General features: G+C 38.2%; 2 long non-coding RNA genes across 4 annotated transcripts in view; both read right to left on the reverse strand.

Moving 5' to 3' along the window:
• Positions 1-16: 16 nt before the first annotated feature.
• On the reverse strand, positions 17-14,245 carry LOC129473528 (uncharacterized). The gene is made up of 2 exons (XR_008654287.2): positions 14,163-14,245; positions 17-536 (listed from the first exon to the last, which is right to left on the reverse strand). It is a non-coding gene; the product is annotated as an uncharacterized lncRNA (long non-coding RNA).
• A 7,495-nt stretch (positions 14,246-21,740) lies between these two features.
• LOC129472870 (uncharacterized) overlaps positions 21,741-22,319 on the reverse strand; it is a 343,454-nt gene continuing 342,875 nt past the window's right edge. For all 3 annotated transcript variants that reach the window (XR_010119199.1, XR_008654114.1, XR_008654116.1), the window contains exon 4: positions 21,741-22,067. This is a non-coding gene — a long non-coding RNA (uncharacterized lncRNA). The remainder of the gene's footprint in view (positions 22,068-22,319) is intronic.

A 22,319-nucleotide genomic window follows, 5' to 3' on the forward strand; every position in this document is an offset into this window, starting at 1 on the left:
GCCACAGGAAAAAAAGTGAGAGAGAGAGAGGCCTTTTATTGACTAAATGATAAAGAGGTTTGTAATGATAAATAACAGTCATTTTATTGTGGAATTCCCCAGAAAAGATGCATTCTGCAGTGTCTGAAGGAGCCTAAAAGCTGAGGTTGGTTCCCCACGGAGCCGAACCTGTTAAACTCCAATTTTTACAGCCAGGGATAGAGGTTGCAAATTGCGGGCACCTCTGGCTATTAAAACCTCAAACCCACTCTACATAGCTGGGGTGGCAGCCTGCTTCTCGGCTCAAGGAAAATTGCCAAAGGCTGGATCCCAGGGTGGTTGGTAGAAGGTGCCACTGTCTGTCTGGTATCTGTCTGTCTGTGTCACCTTCTGGCTCCACACACTCGTGTTCTGATGTAATTCAGCTGCTTCGAAGCTCAGGCTGCTGGAGAAATCACTGCCAGTTTTGATCGATAGTTTAATTGTAAACTTTGGGAACAATAATGGATAATTTGGCTTGAACCGTCCATTACGAGCGATGTTGTCTAGGAGAGAGCCTTCAAAATTAAACAAGAGTTGGGCCACATTATTGCATTTGTACAACTCACCCAGAGTTAAATAAATCCCCCTTTACAAATGCTGTCTTGGCATTCTGTGAAGTTCAATAAACATAGGCCCAGGCAGAGACAAGGAGGAAAGAAAATAGTGAAGGGGCCAAAGTCAAAACTAGTTACCTGCCGTTTTCCTCTGAAATATTATTATTATGTCACCATAATAATCCTTTAAAATAATCTTTACATAATAAAAAATGTAAAAAGAAAAACTTCCCCTGAAATAATTCATCCAAATAAGTGGATAAATTACTTCATGGAAATTTTTTTTTTTCTTAATGGAAATTGAAGCCAAGCCAATGAAAATTTTTAAATCTGTAACATTGGTGACTGCCATAGAATATACTTCTCAGAGGGATATGCAAGACCATTTAGGCATCTGTTGTTTTTTTCATGAAGAAAAGACTAGAAAAAATGAGTAAAAAATTATTTTTACTAAAATATTATTAAATAGTGGAAATAACATGTTGCATTAGGGATTTAAAACAATAAGCCCCAAACCAAGGTTTTTCTATCCCTGTAGGAATAATTAACAGCCTGGCTCAAACCAACCAAAGGGCATATCCTTAGACAAACTTCCGACATTGAACCCAGGGACTCAAATATCTACGAATATGGTGACAGGGTGGGGCTGAGCTCCAGAGTTTAGTGGTGGCCTATCTTGGCGTCTCACAGAAGCATTTTCCCAAAGGAATATCTCTCAGGAGATTGAATAGTATTACCACGCAGAATAGAGGAGAGTCCATAACGGAGGGATGAATAAAAAAGGGAGGTTCTAAAGACACCTGGATCCAAGTGCCAGCTTGTGACTCATTATTTGACAAGCTGCTTCACCTACCTGTGCCTCAGTGTACCCATATTTTACATGAAGATAATAATGGTACTCACTTCATATATTACAAGCACTAAATAAATTAATATGTGAAAAGCACTTAGAACAACAGGAGATACATAGTAACTGCTGGCTTGAATAATAGCAATAATAATTCTAATGGATATGCTTAAAAAGTGGCTGGTGAGTTGTCAGCAATTATATACATATATACACATATATATACACACACATATATACACATATATACACACATATATATACCCACATATACACATATATACACATATATATACACACACATATATACACGTATATATACACATATATACACATATACACACATAAACACATATATATACACACATATATATACATATAAATACACACACACATATATATATTTATATATTTTTTTGAGATAGAGTCTTGCTCTGTCGCCCAGGCTGGAGTGCAGTGGCGCAATCTTGGCTCACTGCAAGCTCCACCTCCCTGGTTCACGCCATTATCCTGCCTCAGCCTCCCAAATAGCTGGGACTACAGGCATCCACCACCATGCCGGGCTAATTTAATTTTTGTATTTTTTTTAGCAGAGACAGGGTTTCACTGTGTTAGCCAGGATGGTCTCGATCTCCTGACCTCGTGATCCACCTGCCTCAGCCTCCCAAAGTGCTGGGATTACAGGCGTGAGCCACTGCGCCCGGCAGCAATTGTATTTTTTAAAAGTCTTTGTATTTTTTTATTCCTTTTGTGTGGGTAGAGACTTTCCTTTGACATAATTTTATTTTCCAATTTATGTTTGATGCTAACCTAAACTTCTTTAATGAAACCAACATTCTAAGTTGTTGGCAGATTGGGAGCAAAGGGTGATACAATAGCTTTTCTTGTTCCAGGGCCCTGGTGTCATCCTCTCCACCCAGTAATCTCACCCTGACTAGTACGATAGTAAACTATCTTCCAGGTCAGTGGTAAATTTTAGGGTCCACCAGTCCCAACTCTTTATAATCTATCCTTGTAACCACCTTTGGGCCACTGAGCTCTATTTTCATACTCAGGGATGCCTCCAGAACACTGGATTAATCCCAAGGCGAGGAAGCCATATGTAACAGGCTTGGTGCACTTCACTTATCAGCATGTACCCTGTAGTCAGGTCATCCCCTCTGTGTTCCAGCTTCACCATCACCTAACTATGACCTGGTCCATGTGCTTAGCTACACTGAGCTCCATTTTTGTTATTTGGAAAAGAAGGCTAATAATAGCTACCTTTTAGATCAGTTATAGGATAGGATTCAAAACAAGTTTGTAAACTCTTAGCACAGAGTAAAAGAATGGCAATTGATTGTTGTTGTGAATATCATATACTTAATCAATGAAGATTTTTGCCAGCTAGACTCAAGGCCATGCTCCATTTTTTCTACAATAGCTCTGCATTGTTCCCAGGTTCAAGTTGACCCATGAGCTCTGCTTCTCCTAATGGAGTTTGTGCCAATGTCTATATTCTAGAGCTCCCATGCTGACAACATGCCCCACGTTCCAGTCTTTGTTTAAAAAAATAGAGAGCTGGCTCACTCTTTCTAGATCCACATCACTAGCACCCCATAAGTCTATGCCATTTATAGCTAATTACAAGATAAGGCAAATTTATGTTGTACTAAGATAATTACAATGCTTGGCTAAATAAAGGTAATGGCCCTTAGCTATCAAAGGTCAAAATTCATTTGGAAGCTGAGGCTCCAGATGCAAAGAGGTACCAGAAAAAAACAGAATCATGTTCAGAGAAGGGTCAGCAAGATAAGAAAGTGATGGAAACCACACTAAATAAAGAGTCATTATAAAGAGAACTAGTAGGAAATTTCAGGAAGAGATTATAGCTTTCTTGAAGGGCGGCAAAGGAGAACAGTAGATAGATGTAATTACGCTCAGAACCAGCACCGAGAGAAAGAAGATCTTTCCAATACTTAGCACATTGGCCAAGTGTTGCATTAGGGATTCTAATGAGACTATCTTCCCCAGAGAGAAGACAGTACCACTCGTGGAGGCTGTGTGCTGTGTGAGCACAGGGATTTATGTGAAGCATTTTATTTTAGGAAGATGTGTGGGATTAGATGGTCTCAAATGTCATTCTAACTCTCTGACTTTATGAGCTGATCATGCTTCAGGGCATTAGTGCCTTGGGGTGCTTTGTTGAGTCTCAGAAGCTAGTACTGCCTAATGCATTTGACATTTAGAGGCAAGGAGCATGCAAATATCCTATCCATTTCTCACAGTCCTGCTGTGGCTGAGGTGCAAAAGTTTTCTTTCTGGACCATCACAAGGTGAGGAGATCAAAGCAGTAACAACATGCATGGAGAGCAAACTTAGAGCTTCTGAGTCTTTGCAAAATGCTCCTTTATCCCTAACAATTAGGAACGCAAAAATGTTACAGTTTTCATAAAAATTAACACTGTAAAGATAACCTCAGTATGAAGCATCTATGTGTAGAATAAATATTAAATTATTTAGTAAGATATTTCAAGTACATTCTCTCCTTGAGGATTCTTAAAAATCTCCCATGCCCTATTTGAGAAAATCTTCACTCAGATACTTATTTTTCTTCATTCCTCAAAGCTCTCTCTCTGTTATTTGAAAGCATGAGTCTTCCCATTGATGGAGATATCAAATGCCTGCCATAACCAGATTTAATCCTAGAATATCCTCTTCTCTTCTTCTCTTTGTAGACATTTGATTTAGCTTCACCCACACAGAAACTCAGTGAGGATAACCTATTCTTTGCATTGTTATTGACAAATGCTTACTTGTTATTGCAATAGACTATAAATTATTTGCTATTGACCAAATTTTGACAGTGCCATAAAATATTTTAACTTGAACTGACGTGGAAGCAGATGATCATGCAGTCATTTCTCCTAAATAGTACCCAGGGGTGCCTACATGCTCTGTTCCAGAATAAAGAACCCTCCAGGGACAAGATATAACTACTCCCAAGGAGGGAGGATCACTTGAGGTCGGGAGTTTGAGACCAGCTGGACCAACATGGAGAAACCCCATCTCTACTAAAAATACAGAATTAGCCAGGTGTTTTGGTGCATGCCTGTAATCCCAGCTACTCGAGAGGCTGAGGCAGGAGAATTGCTTGAACCCGGGAGGCGGAGGTTGTCGTGAGCCGAGATCGTGCCATGGCAACAAGAATGAAACGTCATCTCAAAAAAAAAATAAATAAATAAAGATATAACCACTCAGCAAGGTTCTTATGAAACATGTTGTAATAAAAATGCATGTAAAATTGGAATGTTCACAAATACATGCTGCCGTTCTTGATCTTCTACAAGACAAGACAACAAATTAAAGTGCTCACCATGGGAATGTTTGCTAAAAATACTTCTACATGTCCTCCTGACTTGGATGACTGACACATATGTGAATCTACTAAATTAAATCCTGTGGTCAGAAGTCTTCAACCTGCATTCAACCAAACAGGGAGGCACGGTGAACATCCTCAAACCAGCCAGGCAATGCACCTTTGCGGCTGAGTAAATGGTTTGCCTTTTATTTGTAAATGTTGTGCTTTTCTTTCTTAAAGTTGGAATCTTGGAAATCTGTTGACTTTTTTTCCAATAGTGAGTTGAAATTGCCCTTCATTTATATTCACTTTGTTTTGTAATTAATAAAGATTAATTAAGATGAATCTTGAATTTTTTTCACTTCTCCCCTTTTCTCTGGAACTTGAAATCCTATAACTGGTCCTTCCACAGCAAAAATATCCATCAGATCTGAGATCAGGATTCCCAGAGTGCGCATCTTCACCGGTCACACCCGAAGGGCTTGTAGACAGCATGGCCGCGTGACTGGGAGACTACAAAATTTTGTCTCTATCCTGACTGTAAACATTTTGCCTGACAGGGAAAACAAAGCTATTTATATTTTAATTTCAGCTCATTTTAAATAAAATATCTTTCTGCTAGAGATAATTTTGCCCATTGATCATTTTGATCAAATGTGAGTATGTTACGGATGTCCCGTATCTCTCTCTTCCTAATACCCAATTAATATTGTGACTTAGAAAAAAATATTGGCCAAGAGATTGAGCTTCTAAGTTTCATATCCTTTTTTTATTAGTCTTTCTCACTCTAGTGAGAAAAAGAGGAATATATTTATACTCAGACATTGTGTGTTCCCCAAAAGAGAGGTTAACATCATCCTGCATCTAAGTTAGCCCTAGACAAAGTTTGATTCAGCAAGATTTGTCCGTGGCCCTATCCATTTCCTTTTTTCAATATCATTTTACACTTTTAAAACATACTTTCTCCTTTCCTTCCTGCATTTCCTAAACATATGCCCTTCATTCCTATTCAGTAATTTCACTCTTCTTTTTCCTGTTTTCTTTCCAAAATACTAGGACTACCTCAAGAAAGCTGTTGGCTCTCTTTCCAGAAAATGCACCTACCCCAAAATTCTGGTAAGCAACTTTGGGAGTTTTACAAATACCAGAGATGCCTGATGGGCTAAGAACCTATAGTCTTAATGGAAAAATTAAAGTTTGCTGTGACAATAAGCCTTACATAAATTAGTTCCTAAATGTAATTACAGCCTAAAAGACCATCATAGACATCACATAAGTAATATCCCAAGAGTTTTGGGGGCCACCCTAGAATATAAATATAGTAAAAATTATTCCATTTCTAAAAATTCCTGGGGTTCAAAGGACTGACTTTGAGTTAATAAAGAGTAAGAAAGGAGATATTATAACTGGAAAGATTCATTTCATTCATTAAGTGTTTGCTGTGTCTGGGTTGTTAAAAAATGTGGATAAGATGTCTTTGCCCTGGAAGGGCCCTCAGCCTCAAGGGGTGATTTTGATTCAGCAGGTAATTCTTACTCTTTAGTGTAAGGGCTTTGATATAAATGCACTAGGGACACTGAAGAACCCATGAGGGTTCAGGGATGGCTCATCAGTACATGTCAGCCAAATTAAAAGGTAGTAGAAAAATATATGTATGTGTTGGGGGAGAAATGGAATCCAGAGAGAGTGAAAAGCATGCCCAGTTCACAGCAGTGTGGAAAAAAAATGGCGGGTTCAAAGAGCAACAGTGTAAATTTGGATTAATAGAGCACCAAGACTGAAGGAAACAATGTGGGAAATTAGAGAAGATATTTAGTCAATGGCTTATATTTCATATTAAGAGCCTTAAATTAAATATATAGTGCAGAGGGATCTTAAGGAGGAGAATGGCTTAATATTAATAGAATTTGCTCTTTACGTGTTTGTTTTTGGCCATGAGGCAGATCCATGAAAAGAGGCCTATACAGGAGGCAGAGAAAACGATGAAGAGACAGAGGTGATGCATTACAGTGACCTCCTGTTATGTCTCTCTTGCATCAGAACTCATCACAAAGGGCCATTGTTCATAAAGCTACTTTTTTTGTGATAGAAAAGAATGAATTTGGAATTATAGAGGGTTTATTTTTCTTTCCTTCCTTCATAGCCTTGGCTGAAATCTCTGCCCCAAGTCTTATTTAAAAAAATATATGTTTTAAAGCAACTAAACATCATTGACAGAAGGAGCTTTGATGGGTAATGTTCCATGATTTAAATAATGCCTTTTTTCCACATACACACAGAGCTCTTCTGAGAAGTAGCAATTATAGGATTATCCACCACTTCAACTATGAAGTATCTGAGTACCTCTCAGGCTTTTCTTTGTTGAGTTAATTGTTATGTTTGTAAGATGACTTTACTTGTTTTCTGAATAATGGATACTGATAATTATTGTTTTTCTTCTCAAATTTAAATATAAAACTGAATTTGTGCCATCCAGGAAATCCTGACCAGCAAATAATTTATCTCCTGAAGTTCATTATATTGTCCAGTAAGATGAATGTCATGTGTTGTCCTATTATTTTTTGAAAATGAGGGGAAAAAAGTCAGCCTCTCCAAGAAAGAAGACAAAGAGAACAAACAAAAAATAGCATCCCTTTAAATTAATAGAAAATGTAGGCAAGGAATTGTGCCTGGTCACCATCAGAGCTACCAATCTATCAACAAACTGGGTGTTTTGAGGACATGAGTCCTTGGGGCACATCTCTGATGTAACCATGCTCTTCAGAAAAGACCTGCTGGCCTGAGGCCCATGTGCAGCTGCTAGAATTTCTGACACTGTGCTCAAGGGGGAGTCAGGAGGAGGTCAAAGCATCTGCCAATATCTCCTGACCTGGTTTGGCTGTGTCCCTACCCAAATATCATCTTGAACTGCAGTTCCCACAATTCCCATATGTTGTGGGATAAACCCAGTGGGAGGTGATTGAATTATGGAATGGGTCTTTCCTGCACTGTTCTCCTGATAGTGAATGATTCTCATGAAATCTGATGGTTTTAAAAAATGGGAGTTTTCCTGCACAAGCTCTTTCACTTTGCTTGCTGTTATCCTTGTAAGACATGACTTGCTCCTCCTTGCCTCCCTCCATGATTGTGAGACCTCCTCAGCCATGTGGAACTGTAAGTCCATTAAACCTCTTTCTTTTGTAAATTGCCCAGTCTCAGGTATGTCTTTATCAGCAGCATGAAAACGAATTAATACACCCTCTGAATGTCCCAAGGGCTACTCATCCCTTTCCAAATTCTGTTCATTTCAAGACTTGGAGCATTTTCTTTTTGTTTTGTTTCTAGTCTTTTGATTTCAAAACTTACAGATTCAAAAGTTGCAAAAATAATACTTAATCAATAAGGCTCAAGGAGAGGAATTACATCATTACATTTTGTTAACAGCCATGACTAATAAATAACCACTGCTTACTTCTCACTTCAGTTCAAGACTGTAGACATGACTGTTAACATTAGCAAGACATTAAATGTTAAAGAACATGGCTAATTGGTTGGGAGCAGTGGCTCACACCTGCAATCCCAGCACTTTGGGAGGCCGAGGCGGGTGGATAACGAGGTCAGGAGATGGAGACCATCCTGGCTAACACGGTGAAATCCTGTCTCTACTAGAAACACAAAAAATTAGCCAGGCGTGGTGGCATGCACCTGTAGTCCCAGCTACTCAGGAGATTGAGGCCAGAGAATCACTTGAACCCGGGACATGGAGGTTGCAGTGAGCCAAGATCACACCACTGCCCTCCAGCCTGGGTGACAGAGTGAGACTCTGTCCAAAAAAAAAAAAAAAAAAGAACATGGCTATTTAAATATAATATGAAACTACTATGATATGGGTAGTCTTGCTACTTAGCAGCTTAGTCATTGGTGGTTCAGATCCACACCAGAAGCATTAAGGATCTTTGAGTTTTTGCTTTCAATTCTGTAGAAGAGACAAAAGCCCTGTCCTTTCAAGTTGAAGAAGAAAAACACACACATGCACAGTATATGTGCAAAGAAATAACTGATTCACAGGTTTCCCTCATAAGATCTAAGTACGAATTGCAGAAACATTGAAAAACTGCTTTAATTATTTCATTTTCTCTGTGTAAGCAAAAGAAAAATACGTGAGTAAATACATGTATTAGAAGTAATAGTGGAGAAAGGCTTTTGTTACTAAATTATCCTCAGAAAATTCAAAGAAACAATCAATAGAATCAAAAAAGCAATCTGTTTTATTCAATAGATTGTACTTTGTTTATGGGCCACTGGTGACCACTAATAAATGAAATGATGTTTGCCTTTGATAAATCTATTTGTGTATCACTAGTTTTGAATTTCATTTAGCAACACAAGCGCAGGAAACACATTTATGGAAAATGAAACAAAACAAAACAGCGAAACTGGCTCTGAGTAGATCATGGGCGTGAAGTAGGTATTAAATCATTTAAAGTCATCCTTTGTCATTTAAAAATGCCTATGGTAGATCATAAAATCAGAAATGCTGCTAGTGACACTCTTGAGTCTGGAGTCAGAGTGGTATGGAAAAGAACTACATTGCGTGTAAGGGTTCCTGGGCCTTCCATGGGCCGACTATGCAATGTTTTCTCATCTATATGCATTATTTTCAGATGAGTGTCATGGTTTATAAAGAGATTAAATTGCTTGGTTTTAAGCTCCCTTTTAAATTTAAGTTAGGATTGGATGCTACTGTCTATTAATATGAAATAAACACAAACTTCAAATTTGAATAAAATAAAGAGGAAAAATGAATGCGTATGTACTAGCATGCCCCTACAGAATTCTCAGGAAGGAGGAAGACTATAGTTTTAAAATATTTTATTTTATTCTCTTTCAAATACATTTTACTTAATATTTTAAATATTTTATTTTATAAATTTAGAGTTATAAATAAGTTGTGAAACTGGTACCTGTACTACAACCCGTAAAAGAGAGTTCTCCTATACCTTTATCCAGCTTTCCCTGATGTCAGCCTTCTCTATAACCATGAAAATAATTACTGAAACCAAGCACTTAACATGGGTACTACACTATTCTCTGAACTACAGACTTTATTCTGATCTTGCTACTTTTTCCTCGATTGTCTTTTTTCAGTCCCAGGATCCCATCCAGGATCTCACATTACATTTAGTTGCCACAGTTCCTTAGTCTCCTCCAGATATTTTCTTAGTCTTTCATTGTTTTCTATGACCTTAACAAAGTGTTTTGGAGACCACTGATCTGCTCTTTTGTAGAATGTCTGTCCACTGGGTTTAACTGATAGTCACATTAAGACTATGCGTTTTTGGCAAGAATGCAACAGAAGTGATGTGTCTTTCAATATATCGTATCAAGGGTACATGATGCTAATATGTAATCCACATGATATTGTTTGTTTGTATAAATAAATTTTATATTCCCCTATAACTTCCTAAGCCTGGATATAAACAGATTTTTATTCATTTTTTTTAACAATAAGAAATATGAAACTCCATCACTCTTAAATCTTAATGAGTAAGTGCAAAGAGTAAAACTATATATTCTTTAAGAAGGATGCTCAAGGATGAATAGAAGAAAAGGGAAATTTAAAAGGGATGGGGGAGCTGTTTCAAACTCATGTAACTAACATGAAGCTTCTTTGCATGGGGAGTGATTGTATTTGCAATTAATAACACAGCCTTTCAAAAGCTGAGTGGAAACACAAAACAAATGACAAAAATAGACATGAAAATGCCTTTTTATATTTATATATATATTCACAAATACATATATTTGTGAAAAGATACTCAATGATCTTTTCACTGAAAAGATACTGTAGATAGTGTTATCTATTTATTTTTTACAACTGGTCTGTGTATAATTTTGCCACATTCTGTGTACAAAACCCCTAAAACATATGATTATATAATTTAATAAATCTATTTTCTTACTACTAATTTACCTAATGAACATAAACGTTCTTTGCACATTTACTTTTCTACCTCTAGGTCTATTATAGATATCCTCCCTCATTAATCCCCCTTCCCTTTGTTCTGCTTTGTAGAAGTTACGTATAAACCAGAAAGACAGCAGGACATTGCATTCCCAAAGGTGAGATAAGATGAAGAGCTTTCTTGCTTCCATTAAGTTAGATTTGTGCTGCATTTACTGGAATGTAACTTGAAACAATTAAGCAAGAGGTTGACAAATCCTGAAAGTGAAAGAATGCCCTGAAAGAGGATGAAGAAATAAATGAAAAAGACAATTAAAAAACAAATACTCAGCCGTGAGTTTAGGAACAGCAAGGAATTCTATCACTGCATTTAAAATTACTAAGGCTGGTTTGCTGGGTTAGACATACTACAACTCAGAGTTTCAAACACACATCTTAACTTGAGAAATGAATTCAACTGTGTTCTGGATAAAACAAAGTTAATGTTTTTAAAACTGCTGATTCCCACATGAATTAAATTAAAATGATAACAATATATTCAGAGATGAAATATGAAATAGCAAAACTGTAGCAAAAAATAAGTATAAAATTCTTACTTCATGAACGTTAAATTAAGTTTAGCCTAAAGCTGCCTTCTTACATATTTTAAGTTCTTCCTAAAGGTTTTTTGTACATAGTGAAGTGTAAAATAACTGAATGTGTAAACAGACTGTGACATACTCTTGTGCCAATTACAGATTTTCAACCAATTACGAGCAGCCAGCTGGTCAGCCCTTTTCAAATAAGACAAACGTGGAGCTGTAACCGATCCAGCTATTTCTGTACCTCACTTCCATTTTCTGTGCATCTTTTTTTTGTGTCCATAAATCATCTCCAACGGTTGAGCAGCACTGAAGTCACTCTCAACCTATTCTGGCTGGTTCGTGGGCTGCCCAATTCACGAATTATTCTTTGCTCAACTGAACTCTGTTAAAGTGTCTTAAATTTTTCTTTAAAACTGTCCTAGAGCTTCTATTTTAAATCTCAGGATTTTATTAGTAGTCATCAGTGTATTATGTAATAGCTAGCTATCTAGACAGATGTAGAAAGTTACTCAGTTATATATATATATATACACACACATATACATGTATAACTAAACTTGCTGAGCATTGTGTCACCAAGGCTGATCTTCTCCAAAAGGCAACTCTCCTATTTATGGGACTATCTATGCTAGATGATGATGATGATGATGATGATGATGATAATGATAATGATAAAAAATAATTCTAGATAAGCTTATGGAAGAGTGATTCTCACTTGAGAATCTTTTCTTATTGCCATCATGGATATTATAAAAACCATACAATAGGCTCTTCCTAAAAAGGTTATAAAAAGTGAAGTAGGCTAAGAATCCATTTCCAATGATTCTTATGTGGGGATTAGTAGAATTTTGATGTTTTTAGGCTTTGAAGGGTATACTATTCAACAAAAAACATTATTAAGCACCCTAAAGCTATCCGTCTCCTCCCGACCATTCTCCGCATTGGACCCAGAGGTAGCATTCTAAACTGTACATGTGATTAAGCCCCTCTTGCCTGTTCTGCTCTTTGACGTCTTCCCCCAGCCATAGCATTTCAGACCCTCTCCAGCCTCATTTCTTACCACCCTTCCTTTTCTATGTTGCTAAATGAAATTCCACCACGTGCTTCTAAGGTCCCCTGTGCCTTTCCTACAAAGACACCTAACACTTTATTATTTGCTCTATGTATCTGTCTATCTTACCTGAAAAAATAGAAACTCTGTGACATACAGAATCCTATACCTTCAGTACCTAGCACAGGGCTTGGTACATAATTGGAATACAAAAAAATATTTATTGAAAGAATGAATAAATAGACTCAGTGGAGAAACAGGGAGGCACTGGGCGAGTACATTTTATCATGGATGTATAATGCATTGCCCTCTTTCCTACAAGGGCCACAAGAATGATCCTTTTTGCAAATAGAGGAACAGAGACAGACTGTTTGATGCCGCTTCTAAATCACACAAGTCGTTATGGTAGAGATGCCCTCCCCTCAAATTGAGATTTATTTTAACCATGCTGTCACAGACAAAAACACCATCTACTGGATTAAGTTCCCAAAAAGGAGAGGAAAAAGATATTAAATGGATCAATATAGAAACCAGATATAAGTGTAGTTTCTCCAGAGGTTTTACTTTCATTAACTAACTTACCGAGGAAAAGTATTGCACAAATAATCCATGGGTATAAAATGATCCTGGTATTTGGAAGAAACTAAGAAAAGGACTGAATTTGCCTAGAGGCATTTCCAGATTAACCTATCTATACCATGTTGCTCCAACGGAATTAAAGGCATCACAGGAAATAGATATGCCCAAAACCTGATTTTCAATCTCTCGATAGTTTATCAGATCTCTGGCATCATCACGTTTTTGTAATTAAGCAAAGCAGGCTCGCTCACACATAAGACCTATAAAAAAGACAGCTTCTCCCATTTCAGCACACTGCATACTCCACATCACAGGACTGACTCTGGTGTAAAGTAAAAGGAGAGCACTCTGGTTAGCATACACCATACCTAACACTGCCCTCTGGCCTTGCTCCACTGAGACTAAAAAGATCCTATCAGCCTTTTCAGGTTATCCACTCCATAGGACTTTGGACGTCTTCCGTTTCTGCAGCTGGTTACTTTTATGGTATAATCTGAGATTAAATATAGAAAAGAAGAAAAAAAAAGAATCGCAAGAAGTGTACTCAAAATATAATAGTCCCACTAGGAAGCATGCAACACTTAAACCTTGAACACCAATGGCCATACACAATGCTACCACGGCCTGAGCAATAAATCAAACACACATGGCTGTGACTATTATTTGTATACCCGAAAGTCTCCCTGGTGAAAGATAAGAATCTACCTTTGAGTTTTTATAGGAATGTAATAGGAAAGGGTAGCCTTAAAGTTCTAGTGGAGGGAAGAAAAACAGAACATTTAACATATGTTTACAGAAATCTATTACAAAGTCATGATGCCATAGTACATTTGTGCCCAGCAATGTATGGCCGAGTGTTTACGATCTTTGTAGGCTGAAGATCACCATGAAGACTTACACTTCTGTGGCTTTCTCCTGTGGGTGTTACTACCTTACCATTTGAAGTCTCTTAGAAACTCTTAGCATTGAACAGTGAACCTGTTGCACCTCCAGCGCCTATTCAGATAGTCTTCTGGATCATCACAGAGAGATGTTTCCTAATCTTGCCTTTTACTTTCATTGAGGGTGGTTACAATGTGCTAAGAGCTGCAAGTTTCAGGGTGTCTGGCCGTTGAATACCTTCCTCTCCTGATGTCGGTCGAATTGATTCCATTTACCAGCTGTGTGACCTTGGGAAAATCCCTTAACCTCTCTGTGTCTCCTCTTTCTCTTTGGTAAAATGGGAACAATTATAGTCCTTACCTCAGAAAATTGTTGTAGGAGTTGTTACGAAGCAATCAATGAACTTCCTACCCAATGCTCGTAGAGGCCAAATACCACGGCACCAACTTTAGAAAAAAACAAACAAAAAAAGCTTTATTACAAATCGACTGGTAAGGAAACAGGAGGAAATACTCAAATCTGTATCCTCGGGCTCGGGGCTGGGTGGGGTTTTATAAGCGTAGGGTAATGAGGTGTGATCTGATTGGATGTTGCAGTAGGTGATGCCAGGAAGCATGATCCAACTGGATCCTGCCATGGGGTGACCCCAGGGCTCAATCTGATTCGATCCTGGATCCTGCCACATGGTGTCCACTTCTCACATTAGTCCCCGCTCTTCCAGCTCTCCCACTGGAACACTTGGGGTCCCCCTGTGGTTGTGTGCTTGGTTCATTTGGGCAGGCTGAGGTTATAGGACCTTCAATTAGGGGTTCATGACAGCTGAAAGACAATTCACAACTTTGTTACATAAAAATTGAACCAGATTGGTCTGGTGCGGCTGCAGAATGAATGAAAACAGAGAAGATTTAGAACTGTATCTGGCACACGAAAGAGCTAGCAAGGGGTAGCTAATACTCCCGTGACTCACAAATGAGGCTTATAATGTATGATTTAGGAAAGACGAGTGACGTTCCTTCTCTCAGAGAGTCAAAACCCTGTTCTCATGACACCAAACTTACCTTCTCAACTCCCTCGGACTCCTTCTGCTATGCTCACTTAATCTGTCAGATAAATTAAGTGAACTAGCTTCATAGTCACCTATGTTTATAACAAGTATTTTCTGAAACCATGAATTCCATTTCTAAACTACTTTCAGAACACAACTCATTAAAATCAGGGACTGCCCTCTGAGCTCTCCTAGCTGACATTTAGCATGGTATGTGGGCTAAGAAAGACAGCAGAAGATAAACATTTTATGGCAGCATCAGGCCATTTAATTAATATAAACATTTAGGAAAATCACTGTGAGTGAATCTGATAGTATGCTTTGTGCATGAGTGGTTTTGACTAACTATACCAGTTTCTACAGAATAGTTATGGTTGGCCGGGCACTGTGGCTCACTCCTGTAATCCCAACACTTTGGGAGGCCGAGGCAGGTGGATCACCTGAGGTCAGGAGTTCAAGACCAGCCTGGCCTACATGGTGAAACCCTGTCTCTACAAAAATACAAAAATTAGCTGGGCATGGTGGCTCATGCCTGTAATCCCAGCTACTCAGGAGGCTGAGGCAGGAGAATTGCTTGAACCTGGGAGGCGGAGGTTGCAGTGAGCCGAGATCACACCATTACACTCCAGCCTGGGCAACTGGGACATGGATGAAACTGGAAAACATTATTCTCAGTAAACTATCACAAGGACAAAAAACCAAACACCTCATGTTCTCACTCATAGGTGGGAATTGAACAATGAGAACTCATGGACACAGGAAAGGGAACATCACACTCCAGGGACTGTTGTGGGTTGAGGGGAGGAGGGAGGGACAGCATTAGGAGATATACCTAATGCTAAGTGACGAGTTAATGGGTGCAGCAAACCAACACCGCACATGGATACATATGTAACAAACCTGCATATTGTGCACATATACCCTAAAACCTAAAGTATAATTTTAAAAAAAAAGTTACAGTCTTGTTTTCAAAGTGCTTCCTAAGCATATGGGCAAGTTAACTTGTTTAACCTTTGCCCTTGGCCTGATTAGAAGCAGCAGAGATGCATTTGGTTAAAACCTTCTGGTTAATAGATGAATGCTTTGAAACACTGCTCATGATTTTCAATCCTTGTAATTATATAATAAATAGAGGAATAAAATCTCAATAAATTGTGTCCTGAGCAATGTTTGATTCAAGTGAAATTCCAATTTAACATGTTCTATGGATAATTTCATGTTTTTATCTTAAAATTTTTTAAACTTTTAGGTTTGGGGGTACATGTGGACGCTTGTTATAGAGGTAAACTGCATTTCACGAGGGTTTGGTATACAGATGATTTTGTCAGCCAGGTAATAAGCATAGTACCTGACCCACACCCTCCCTTTCCCCGTTAGTATGTGTCTTGGGAAGAAGCAATGTGGTACTCTGAGAAAAGTATGACTTTCAGATTTTGTCAGACCTGCATTTGAATCCCGTTTCTGCAAATTTACAGCTGTGGGAACTTGGGAAATTTGCTTAGCTACTCTGAGTTTGTTTCCTAAACTATGAAGTAGAGATGAAAATGGTCCATGGCACACACCTGGGCCAGTACCTGACACTCAGTAGGTGCTTCAGACGTGTTTATTCTTCTCTCCTTTTCCTCTTGGTGCTCATTGAAGTGCAGGTCCTGAAGACTTCCATGTGGGTAGAGCACTTGCTGCTCCATCCCTTCTAGGGCATTGCTTTCATGCCACTAACTTAGGACTAAAAACAACAACAACAAAAACCCCACCAGCTTTCACACTCTTCTACTCTGTTTCAGTACCCCCTGATGCTTCTTTCAAAGGAGAGCCTCTCATTCTCCCTCACCTCAAACATTTCTCAAATCCTAGGAATATGCATTATCTATTTTCCTCTTCAACCCAGATTAAAACTGTGGCTCTGCCACTTTTTTGCTCTGTGACATTGGGCAAGTTACTTAACCTCTCTGTGGCTCCACTGCTTTGTCTATAAAATAGGAATACTAGAAAGACCTAACTCGAGGTCATTTTGGGAATTATAGGAGGCAATAAAGGTAAATCGCCTAGAACATTTTCGAGCACATGGGCAGCACTCAAATAATGGCTACTATTGTTAATATTCTGTTCCAGCTCCCTGGGGCTGTCAACCCAGGTTTTTCTTGTGGTCATGCTGTTCCCACACCAACCTTGTGTAACCGGAAACTATCTACAGCCACTCCTACCACAGCCCCTGCACCTACAAGTAGGGGGCTAGTTCTTTAGGGCCTCTGATGAGCCACCTATGACTTTCTGCTACCTGGGGACATCCCGCTGCCACCATGTACCTGTGATGTTCCCTCTACATGGCCCTGACAGCCATGCAACTGCCTTTCTGCCGGACAGAAACATTCGTTTCTGTTTTACTATTTTTTTCCTAGATATTTCTCTACCACTCGGGTGTGATTTCACAGGGCTGGACCAGCGGATGATATTGATGACACATCTTCCCCTAATCTCAGATCACCCTTTCTGATCAGAAGCCATTTTTCTTGGATCTATGGTCTGTGCTTTGATTTCTCCCATCCTGAAGGTGAACTTTGTTAGGAAGCTTCCTAATACCTCTTGCAAATAAAGCTACTCCTCAGTGTGCCTCACATGTCTGAAGCCTGGACCTCCACTACATGCTGAGGGTCCTCCTCTTGGTGATACAAGTCACTGAAATCTCTAACTAGAGTTTTGCACACCAAATTTCCTTGTTAGAAAAGTCAAATATGATTTCAATAAAGCAGCCAGAGGACCCGATGCTACTCTATCAGAAAATATACAAAGCAGCAATATGATGCTCAGAGAAAAACTGTTTTCTTCCCTATGTATATGGTCAGCTTTAATCTAGTCTCAAAGAGAGGAACCCCAAATGTCTTTTGTACACATTTGTCCACAAATGGGCATTTGCATGTGGTTAAGTTGTTGACATTTCTAGGCAGGAGAATGGTTTGGGGAAAGCAATGGATGAATATTTTCTACTTTGGTTTCAACTGCTTAATACTAACTAGAAATCCCTTTTTCTGATCTCACAGGCAAGATGACCCCCTAAGAAACAGCCTGGACAAGTGTGAGTGCCAGAGTAGCAGCACACGTCTGCAACATTCTCACAGCACACACAGTGAGAATGGCACCTGCGCAGATACTAATCTCAAGCCATCTGCAGCGTGTTCCTGGTAAAAAGAAAACTATGAGAGTTCTAAAAGAAAATAAGAAAAGAATATTTGCCCAATTGCCTTGGTGTTTGGTTTGAAATGAATATTTTTGATGAAATTTCATCATTAGAATGTAAGCTCCATGAGGGTAAGAAACTTAATCTGTCATGCTTACTACATGATCACCAGCAACTAGAATGTTTTTGTTTAATGTTCACTCAGAGTTAGTGACCATTTCACATATGAGAGCTATGCACTAGATACATAGAAGTTTATTCATTCATTCATTCTTCCATTCAGCATATATTTATTTAGAACATACCAAGTCCACATGGACAACTGACTGAATGAATGTATGAATTAATGAAGTTTTCTCAGTATCAGAATTTAGTAGGTTTTGCATTTCAATTTACTGCTACTTTGAACTAGTTAGGCTCAAAGTCTGACAGACTGTAGGATTATTTTTTAATGCTCCTTCAGAATTAAGGATTACTTCGAATATGAAAGGTATGCATCGAAGTTGAACAAGTGCAAATTATAACATTCTAAAGAATACAGCTAGTAATTGTATTTCAGAGGTCACAGTCAACCAGATCTAGGCCAGATGTATCTGAATCTATATCTAAATATTTTACATCTATGTAAACTTAAATTGTGGAAAGCTGTGATCTTAAAATATTGAACTTGGGCCGGGCGCGGTGGCTCACGCTTGTAATCCCAGCACTTTGGGAGGCCGAGGCGGGCGGATCACGAGGTCAGGAGATCGAGACTAAGGTGAAACCCCGTCTCTACTAAAAATACAAAAAATTAGCCGGGCGTGTTGGCGGGCGCCTGTAGTCCCAGCTACTCGGAGAGGCTGAGGCAGGAGAATGGCGTGAACCCGGGAGGCGGAGCTTGCAGCGAGCCGAGATCGCACCACTGCACTCCAGCCTGGGTGAGAGAGCGAGACTCCGTCTCAAAAAAAAAAAAAAAAAAAAAATATTAAACTTGGAAATTCTTATAAAAGATCAATGATTAGTGTAAAACATTAGTGTAAAACCACTGTCATTACCCAAACTCTTGGGACACTGAACTTATGACTTTTTAACTCTGGGATTTTCACTCTTCAGTTAGTTCTGGAGCTCATTATAAGGAAATATGTACACAAAAGCTTAGGGGGAAAATTTTTTGAAAAAGTACTATTGTCTTTCCTTCAGTCTTCTTATTGAGGAAAAAAAGTGGTTGCCACAGATCTTTCATTTATGTAGAGTATATTTAGTGAGTTACAACTTGGATTGTGTCCTGTGATGTGAATGCTGTGTGTTTTGATATCAATGGTTTCTATTGCAATCACAGAATTATTTTGCATTAATCTCTTTAAATAGAAATTAAACCTTTAGCTATGACATTTTGTTTAACGAAGATAAAAGCATTGCAAAAACTAGTAATGGGTGCTTATTTAATAGGTAGGTAATTTTAACTTAAAATATAGCCTATCCTGGTGTTCCTATTGATTCACATTTGTCATTATTCTTCAAACTGCCCATCTTTATCTAAAATGTTTCAACAGATGTTTTGATTACCACATTAAAATAAAATAGAGTGAGTTTGATATGCATGAACCTTTGCAACCTTACAGTTACAGATTTAAAACATGATCCTGGGAACTAACTTTATTTTGACTCTGAATTTTTTGTATGTATTTGTGCCCCCACCCTACTCCCATCTTTGTGTGTATGTTAAAAGAAATTTGATCAGTTAAATTTGGTCATGAAAGATGATTTGGCATCCATCTATGGCTGAGAAACCCACAGATAAATATTAAAAAGGCTACTAAGCAAAAGAGCCCTGATTAAGCTTCTTTTAACCTAGCTACTTAAATAGCTAATCTCTACTTTTTATATCTGTTACATTTTATGCCAATCAAAAAGTCTTCCAAATCCTAATTTTTAACAGTTAGAAAATGTTTGTTCCTGGCTTTTTAAAATTAGCATTGACTCCAGTACCTCTGATACTAGAAAATTAGTACCAGCCAACATGTGCAAGATAAACATTTTAATGATATATGGTTTTCTGACCAATTTCTTTCTTTCTTCCTTCCTCTTCTCTCGTCTCCTCATCTTGCATCTCATCTCTTCCCACCTCTCCTTCCTCCATCTCTTCTTTCCTTTCTACTTCTTTCTCTTTTTTCTTTCTTTCTCTTTCTTTTCTTTCTTTCCTTCTTTCTTTCCTTCTTTCTTTCCTTCTTTCTTTCTCTTTCTTTCCTTTTCCTTCTTATTTTTCACTTTCCCTTCCTTCTCTTCCCCTACCCTCATCTCTTCTCTCTGTAATTTTCTCATTATGTAAGCAAATGATTAAACCGTGGAGACATTCAAATCACAGAAGTGATCAAACAGCCACAAGGATCTTGATTTCCTCCTTAGAGGTCTGGAGAATTGGCTTAATCTCTTGCAGAAAACTCTTTTCTGGGTTGGATCAGCCTTACATAATTGGGTGCAACTTCAGTTCTACTTCAAATAAGAGGACCCTCCGGGCCAGGTTGCTGTGCACTTGTCTCCTTAGAGATTTTCACAATGCCTCTATGATAGCCAATGGCCACAGAAAGTTCAATAATCCCTAGTTATGAATTGGAACTGGTTTATTAGATTTTAGTCGATGAACAACACGAAGGAGTGAGTTGTATCTTAGAGGTGGCACAAAGGATTCATTTTAATTAGCCCTCAAATGTAAAAGGTTGTGAACCACAGAAGATCTATCTGTGCATTGAAAACTGTTATGTGTATAAGCCTTCTCAGAAAGAAAAAGAAGCATAGAGAGTGGTGAATTGCTTTCCAGGAGAGAAATCTTGCATCTTTTTGGAATAAACACATTTTGAGTATCTAACACCCATTTCTTCTGGGCACAGACATTATTTCTAAACTGAATGTGTTTTTTGTTTGAGTAAATAAAGCATAGAATTTCACAGAATTATTTTCCAACTACAGAATTTCACAGAATTTTCCAGAAACTGGTATGTATTGCTTCCATAAGCTCAAGGCCTTTCCTTTCAAATTATGCATCTGTGTGGATGATTTGTTGTGTGCAAGGAACCTCACAAGAAGTGAAAGCAAAAAGCTAAGTGATATACAACCTGACGGTTCTTACCTGTAAGGATCTTACATAAACAGATAAATTGGCTACCCCAACAATCATGGTGGAGGCTGTAGTCTGGCAATGAGCTCTTCTAGGATCCTCTAGAAGTGATTCGATGATTATATGTTTTGTTATTCCATATAAAAGAAGGAACAACATTGTTCTCTGCCCTCCTCCCCCAGGGGGACTGGGGATAATGTTGATAAAGTTTATAAAAGTTCTTGCTATTATGATTCATCTTAATTTACTTGAATTTACTTGATCTATATTCTGCTAATGTATTGTCAGTGCTCAATACGCCCACAAACATGCGCGCGCGCACACACACACACACACACACACCCTTTGTGGAAGAATATATGCCACACCTCCCAGCTCATCAGCTTATAGGAGGAACATTAGCATACTTGATAGAGTGTCTTCAGTATGTGCAAAATGAATTTATGTTTTGTCTCATTTTGTTATGCAGGCTCCCTAATGCTTTTTAAACATGATGTCATCATAAGAACATGTGTATACATGTACTTCTGCATAGAGCACTAAAATTAAATTGACTTGCTGGCAAAAGTTAGAGAAAATCCTTTTCTAGCTTCTCTGTACCACTCAATAAATTATTACAGTCTGTGCACAAAACACAAATTACGTGCTTTATTAGTATGTTCTGTGGTAACCTCAAAACCACAAGTGTTTACATGTGCTGCACGCATGCACTTTGGGGCTTTTTAATAGCGGGTTGACAAGAGATTAAAGGCAGAAATATGGCATTTTATTAAAGCAAACATATCAGCATGCCTACCATGATAAAATGATCTAGTTTTCTTCAGACACAAAAGTTTCTGTTGAGTGATACCTTTGCAATTCCTTGAGGGCACCCTATTATTCACTTTCCTCAACAGAGAGCAGCTGCAAATGGTCTCCAATTTTCAAAGAGTGTTGCCTGGTCATTCTTTACTGTCAAAATGAAGAAGAGCATAAAAGTTAAGTCAATAAAGTAATATGAAATGCTTAATATAAAAATTCAAGAATGAATGATTAACCATTAAAAACTTACAGTAGCTATTTCATCCAGGAAAAAAAAAATTAACATTTCCCCTGAAACCTATTAACACTCCTTGTAAACAATATTCTTTTTTGAAATATATGACCTTTCTTAATGCTCTCCACACACACAGCATTTGTCTTATATCCACTTCACCTCACTGA

Source organism: Symphalangus syndactylus, chromosome 23, assembly GCF_028878055.3.
Source record: "Symphalangus syndactylus isolate Jambi chromosome 23, NHGRI_mSymSyn1-v2.1_pri, whole genome shotgun sequence".
Taxonomy (NCBI): domain Eukaryota; kingdom Metazoa; phylum Chordata; class Mammalia; order Primates; family Hylobatidae; genus Symphalangus; species Symphalangus syndactylus.